This window comes from Aegilops tauschii, chromosome 5 (assembly GCF_002575655.3).
Source record: "Aegilops tauschii subsp. strangulata cultivar AL8/78 chromosome 5, Aet v6.0, whole genome shotgun sequence".
NCBI lineage: Eukaryota > Viridiplantae > Streptophyta > Magnoliopsida > Poales > Poaceae > Aegilops > Aegilops tauschii.
Window position 1 is genome coordinate 570,818,355 of NC_053039.3, and position 8,028 is coordinate 570,826,382.

Sequence of the window (8,028 nt, forward strand, 5' to 3'; positions counted from 1 at the left end):
GGTGCGCCTCCCCACTTGCCCATTGGGAATAGCTTGCTCCCCAAGCGTCACGAGTAATGGCGCGATGAGATTACCCATACCCATATTGATGAGAATCCCGTGATAAGGGGGCACGATCTCTGCTGTGACAAGACGTGTCAAAGAAACCGCCCCGCAATGTGCACTATGGATGGTTGAAGGAAAAAGGTTCGAATAATGACCCGACCGTAATAACACGTCACGTTATACAAAAAGTTGTTAGCATGTTGTGTTTGTGAAATATCGTTCTCTCTACGGTGGCATGTGGAGATCTTCTTTCAGATCCGGACACGATTGAAGTGTTCGATAATTACTTTGGAGTATTCGGAGGGGGAACCCGCCTTGCAATGCCGAAGACAATACTGCGCGCCGGACTCATCGTCATTGAAGCCTGGTTCAGGGGCTACTGAGGGAGTCCTGGATAAGGGGGTATCCGGACAGCCGGACTGTATACAACGTCCGGACTATTGAAGCGTGAAGATACAAGACTCAAGACTTCGGCACGTGTCCGGATGGGACTCTCCTTGGCGTGGAAGGCAAGCTTGGCAATCCGGATATTATGTTTCCTTCCTTGTAACCGACTCCATGTAAACCCTAGCCCTCTCCGGTGTCTATATAAACCGGAGAGGTTGGTCCTTAGAAGGCCGATCACAATTACAATCATACCATCATAGGCTAGCTCTTAGGGTTTAGCCTCTCAGATCTCGTGGTAGATCTACTCTTGTACTACCCATATCTTCAATATTAATCTAGCAGGACGTAGGGTTTCACCTCCGTCAAGAGGGCCCGAACCTGGGTAAACATTGTGTCCCTTGTTTCCTGTTACCATCGGCCTTGACGCACAGATCGGGACCCCCTACCCGAGATCCGCCGGTTTTGACACCGACAGCGGGCGCTGCACAACTACGGCTGATGCCACACTGCGGCAGAAGGCACCTTATTCCCCCTCCCCTCCTCCCAGGCCATGGCCTTGAGGTGCTGTTGAAGGATGAGCTCATCCAACAAGGTGAGGATCTCCTTTGATTTTTTGCCAAATTTTCAGTCTGATCCACTATACAATGAATTGCTATGAGCTGCTTCTGCTGCTGCTATATGATGCATTGCTATGAGCTGCTCTTGCTGCTGCTGTATGATGAATTGCTATGAGCTGATGCTACTGTATGATGAGTTGCTATGAGCTGCTGCTGCTATATGATGAATTGCTATGAGCTGCTGTTGCTGCTATATGATGAGTTGCTATAAGCTGCTCCTGCTGCTGCTATATGATGAATTGCTATGAGCTGCTGCTGCTGCTGCTGCTATATGATGAATTGCTATGAGCTGCTCCTGCTGCTGCTATATGATGAATTGCTATGAGCTGCTGCTGGTATATGATGAATTGCAGACTGCTGCTGCTGTATGATGAGTTGCTATGAGCTCCTGCTGCTGCTATATGATGCTTTGAGGTGGTGCTGCTATATGATAATAACCAGCCACTTGGACCATCGAATTTCAATAAATAATTGTTCTTCATTTAAATGTGGGTCATGCGTTCTTCGTTTAAATTAGGCAATGGGATCTCTATGAAAAACATTGACCAAAGTAGATTGTGCCAACTAGATGGTATCTTTGTATTTGCATTTTGAGCAAATAGTGATGGTCTGTTTTCCTATCATATTAATTACTGCACTGGGTTCAATTTGTGATGTTTGCAAGTCAAATTAATTTCCATATGGGCAGCAAAATGAAAAAAATATAATGCAATCTAGACTTTCCACTGATCATACCAAAGATAAGCTGAAAACGCAATGAAAATAACTGGTTGGCTTATTACATGGAGCTTATATTCACAGGTGCTTATTTTCTTAGGATAACTCGTAATAACTGTCCCTAAGAAACTTGGCAGTTGGCTAATAGAACTGGCATACAAATAACATGTCACGATGATTGCAATGGAGGAGTGACGTACCATAGCACACTGTATAGGCTCACCGCTGCCTCTCCTTTTTTTGCGATGTTCCATGAAATTGACACATACATCTTGTACTTTTTCATTGTGTAACCCTATCTGCAAGTTGACATGGCTAATTTCAGACATCTCTACATGATACTACATTGCATATCCCTTGCGCATATTTAAACCACCAATTAACGATTGTGTGCGTACCATAAACTAGCCATGACTCTGTATGCTAGACTAGCAGGCACTCTAAGGGAGCCTAATGTAGTGCACTGGAATTCCTACATGCCACCTACGATTTTGTGTAATGTACTGCCCCTGTTCCTAAATATATGTCTTTGTAGAGATTCCAATATGGACCACATACAGATGTATATAGATGCATTTTCGATTGTAGATTCACTCATTTTGCTCCGTATGTAGCCTATAGTGGAATCTCTAGAAAGACTTATATTTAGGAACGGAGGTACGAGGTAGTATCATGTATGACATCTACATATCTAATTTAGCAGCCAGTAGTAGAAATCATTGTCTGCACAAAGGGATTACTGGTCGAAAATCCTAGCAAAGCACACTGGCAGGCACAGAACAATACAAGAGAGAGAGAGACGCGCTTACAAGATCATAGCAATGCCTCAGTCCAGGATCTTGGTTGGCCAAGCTGTTAGATCTAGAAGAAACATCGTCCTTGTAGTTTTTGCCAGCTGCATAACAGGTAACAGCGACCGGTTAGTATATTTGAAGTACATCGGGCAGGTGATGTTGGACGGGTTTAAAGGTGACAAGTACCTAGGCCGTGGCGGGTGCTTGGCATCTCTCCAGACGGTGGGAATCAGGTTAGAAATGTCAAGGGTGATGACACTGCGCTGGCTGTCAGGGTCCGGTAAGGAGATCTAGAACCATCGAGTAGGGTGTTTGTGGAGCGGCTCCGGTAGGGTGGACTACGGTGTGGGCGAAGCGGATCTGTGGCCGTGGATGAGGGCGTAGGTGAAGCTGCTCCGGTGGTTGGGTTAAGGATGGTGTCGACGACGCGGATCCGCGCCGTGGACAGGGCGTCAGAAGCTGCTTCGGTGGTTGGGTTAAGGATGGGGTCGACGATGCGGATCTGCAGCCGTGGACGGGGCGTCAGAAGCTGCTTCGGTGGTTGGGGTATGGGTGGTGTCGACGATGCGGATCTGCGGCCGTGGACGGGGCGTCAGAAGCTGCTCCGGTAGGTTGGATGAGGGTGTGAGGAAGTGGATCTGAAGCCGTGGACTTGTGAGTTGGCAAAGCGGCCCCGGTAGGGTTGAGAATGGTATAGGCGAAGCTACTCCGGTAGGGTTGACGATGGTGTCGGCGAAGCGGCTCCGGTAGGGTTGAGGAAAGTGTCGGCGAAGCGGCTCCGGTAGGGTTGAGGAAGGTGTCGGCGAAGAGGATCAGAGGCCGTCGACGGGGGCGTCGGTGGGGCGGCTCCGGGGGGTGTGGATGAAGCGTCTCCGGTGGAGAGTACGAATGAGCCGCTGCAGATGCGCGGCGGTTGACGAGAGTACCGGCGAAGCAGATCCGGCGCCGTGGACAAGGCCGACACTGAATGGGCTATGGTACAGTGGTGGATGAGCAGTCTACTTGTTTCTACGGGATGTGGGAGGGGTAGATGCGGCCGCAGAAGCAGATCCGGTGAGGTGGACGCTGCTGGCAGTGAATGGGCTATGGTACGCCGGTGGATGAGCAGTCTAGGGTTTCGAGAGGGGAGGGGAGAAAGGGCGATGAAGTACGGACGGCGTGATGTAAGATGCTCTCGCGCTGTGGAGTTGGTCTTTTTTGCGGGAGGGGGAGAGGAAATGGGGGTGCCGTGTAGTGGGGGAAACCGGAAGTTACCAAAGCAGCCTCGACCGATCATGTAGATGAGGGCGGTATTGTAACTGTTGGTCTCCGTGCACCAAGGACAAAAGGGGGATTTCGCATGCTAAAGACTAAGGTGGCGGAAATTTTAGAAGGAGGCGGGAGATTTTGCCGCCCGCGGGATCGTTCGTATCTGGTTTCAACTAATTTTGGACCGTGCTAGCGGGAAGGTCATGCTAGACTATGTACACGGGGCACGCGTCAGCAGTTAATAACTGGTGTGAAGTCCACCCCAGAAAAAAATACAATAACTCGGGATGATGCGCCGATAACTTGGACGTTCACACGGGCGCGACCAATCGTACGGGTGTAGTGGCGCGTTCACAAAAAAGGGATCAAACGCTCAGCCTATGTATTTCTTGTGTAAATAGATAATTTAGTGCCATTGGTTATTTACTTTAAACATAATGCATTGACATGTTAGTGTAGAGGCGCACAAAAAGAAATGGATATTGTAGTCAGCTACTTAAAAGTGTTACCTCATATGACTACATAGCCTCCATTTCATAAATTGCGTAGCCGTTGAATTCATATATCAATATTACATATATTACTTCAAAATAGAAACTTAAATCATCCAACCTAATGATTTGAATGCAAGAGTAACAATGGTGCATGTACATGATAGCTACATTGGTTGTTTGAAGAAACATCACTGTAACTTTGGCATGCACAACTGAAAAGGTTTATTTAAATAGAAAAAAATGTGATATGTGAGTGTCCAATCTTTATAGCATTGAATCGATATTGTACCTTTGGCCACGATACGAAGTAGATATTGACTTATGTTCAAGCGATGCACCTCCACGATCGCTAGATAGTGATACGTGAATGAATTGTGCAATCTCTCTCACACGCATACATATCTCATTTCCCTATGGGCATCAGAATCACACACGCGCACTTCGTGTATTTCTCTCCCTCCGTCAGGGTTAAATTCGTCTTTCTACCCCGTCCTACAAGTCTCTCACACAGAAACACACACGCTCTCTATGGCTAACATGCCCACCCCTTTAATTCCGCCCACCCACAGCCACTAATGTCTCAAAGTATAATAATGTCTCACACACATATGCTATCTACCTATCCCTTAATATAGCTAGATATGTGTCACACAAACTCCTTCTCCCTACTAGCAAGATGCCCATGCGTTGCACGGAACATCAAGATGCATTTGTATGAGAAGTTTATCTTGTGGGAGAAAAGGATGAACGAGGGAATGCCTTATTTGCAAATGCGGAGAGGGGTGTGGGTATCTTTTTGCAAAATTGCCATAGTTTCCTTCCTGTCCGTCGGATATAAATCGGATGGCCTATATTGCAGGATGGCAGGAACAACATCATCACCAACTCTGTTTTTTTATAAGAGTAGAGATATGTGAGTGTCACTCCCCCCCCACCCACACACACACCCACACACCCACACTTCCCAACACCGAAGGAGTAGGGTGACACCTCGATCTTGATACTAATCTATCGACTGGCTTCTCTCTCAAACATATACACACACACTACCCGGCACCGAAGGAGTAGGGTGGCACATCGATCTTGATAAGTAATCTATCTACTCCTCTTTCAAACACACACACACTCGCTAGTTGTGCCTCTGTGCCTACCGCGCACACTCTCAAGACGTCTTTCTCTCCCCCCCCAACAATGACAGCAGAAGGGTGACAACTCGATCTGATCATAATCTGTCAATTGGTTTCTCTCTCAAACATTGTGTCTCGGTGCCTCGCTCGGTAGCCCCTTCGATATGTAGACTTCTCGCGCACGCACAGCTATAGTGACGATGATGCTGAACCCAGTGTGCCTTGTTTTTACCGGCCTCATGTGATAGTTTTCACCCTGTTTTCTGTTAATTAACAAGGCAACCTTTTCTTTGTTACTACTAGTGAATCTGAAATCATTCGGGGCAGACATAAAATATATCACTTCAACCCAATTATCGCAGCAACTATTTTAAAATAAATTAGCTAGCTGCCCGTGCGTTGCACGAAACATCAAGATGCATTTGTATGAGTAGTTTATCTTGTGAGAGAAAAGGCTGAACGAGGGAAGGCCTTATTTGCAAACGTGGAGAGACGTGTGGGTATATTTTTGCAAAATTGCCATAGTTTCTTTCCTATCCGTTAGATATAAATCCGACGGCCTATATTGCAGGATGGCATGCACACCATCATCACCAACTCTGTTTTCTACTCCCCCCGTCCGAAAATACTTGTCATCAAAATGGATAAAAAGAGATGTATCTAAAACTAAAATACGTCTACATACATTTCCTTTTATCCATTTTGATAACAAGTATTTCCGGACGGAGGGAGTATTTGTCTTTTTAAAGATTTCAACAAGTGACTATGACCGGACCTTACCAACATACTCAAAAAAGTAGTCCAGAATTTTGATGTTACCCTCTTTTCTTGGCGGTGCAGTGCCATCTGGATACCTCATAAATAAATCAAGGACAAATCTGACCCCTTCCTGAAAAGACATACGGAGCAAAATGAGTGAATCTACACTCTAAAATATGTCTACATACACATCCGTATGTGGTAGTCCATTTGAAATCTGAAAAAGACAAATATTTAGGAACGAATGGAGTATATATAAGAGTAGACATGGAGATATATCTCCACCATGGTCTACAACAAAAATGTGCTGGGCTGGTTAGCGCCGGATGCTCGCAACGCGATGACATGAGTTCGAATTCTGTCTTTTGACTTTAGATTTTTATATTATATATTACTCTACTTATTTAATATATACTTCTTTCACTACTATACTGACAGTGGAACCCACGGAGTACTTAGAATACAAGATTAAGGATGGACTTGTTTCTTTTTAACTTTCTGTACGAAGTTGTAGCCACCCTGCAAGTCACGTGTACACTGTACATGCAATTAACTTTTTATAGAGGGACAATCATACAGGCAATTAACTCAAATGGATTGGATGTCACTCTATTATTTCCAGCATAAAGAGCATCTCCAACGGCAGCCGGCAAATTTCCTCCCGCTTCCTTCCGCGGAGGACGACATCAAACGCCAGCGGCATACATTTTTACAACTCTAACCAACCAGATGAAATTCGTGCAAACACGGACTGATTTCATATAAGCATGAAGGATTTCGTATAAAAAAGCCGGATCTTCATATAAACATGATGGATTTCATTACATTTACATGAACTAAGAGGTGCCAATCCGGCTCTCTTGTATAATTCATACTCCCTCCGTCCGGAAATACTTGTCCTGGAAATGGATGTATCTAGACTTATTTTAGTTCTAAATGGCCGCCCGCGGATCCCTTTGTCTTCCTCATGTCCATCAGACACTTGCGGGGTCGACGAAGGTCCTTGGAAGAGACGAAGCAGGAAAGAAACCACCTGAATCCGCGGTCGTCGCCTCGGCGGTGGCCTTCATGGGTCCCAAGCGGCGGCGGCCTCCCGTGTTCTACTTCTCCTCGGTGATGGCGGCGGACACGGAGAAGCTGGCCACCGACTCGTCGCTCTCCACGCACCCGGCTTCTGTCTCTGCCTGCATGGCGCAGCCGCAGGCACGGGAGGCGCGCCCACAGACACGGGAGGCGCGGCCACCGTAGACATTGGTGGCGCGGTACGACGCGGCAGCGATGGCACCCGTACCGGCGTGCTCGCTGCCGTGCCGGCGTGGAGCAACTCGCCACTCCTCATCGAGCTGAACTGGAGCGGCGGGTTGCTGAACCACGCGCCTGCTTGGGGCGGCAACTGGCTCCGTCGGGCCAAGCGAGGTTGGTGAAGCACCAAGCGGCCTCGCCCGTATCCGGAGGGCTCGGCGGGCCACCCAGCCGGGTAATATGCCGGAGAACGGCTCATCGGAAGCCATCGGAAGAGTGGAGAAAATGGTGAAGGAGGAGATGGGGGAGCGGCAGAGGGGTGCGATTCTTGCCCGCTGTCTGTCTGGCCTCGTGTAAATAGAGGGCGGACGGTAGGAGCTTGGCCGGACACAGCTTCGGTGCCTTAAAGGCACCTGCCTTTGCGTCACTGACATGTGGGCCAGCCACCTGTTGGGCCCACATGTCATAGACACAAAGGCAGGTGCCTTAAGGCACCGAAGCATAGTCCAGCTTGGCCGGCGTCTGGCCTCTTTTAAACTGAGGGCGGACGGGAGGAGCTCGGCCGGTGTTGCGTTTAATTCCGGCCCGCTCATGAACG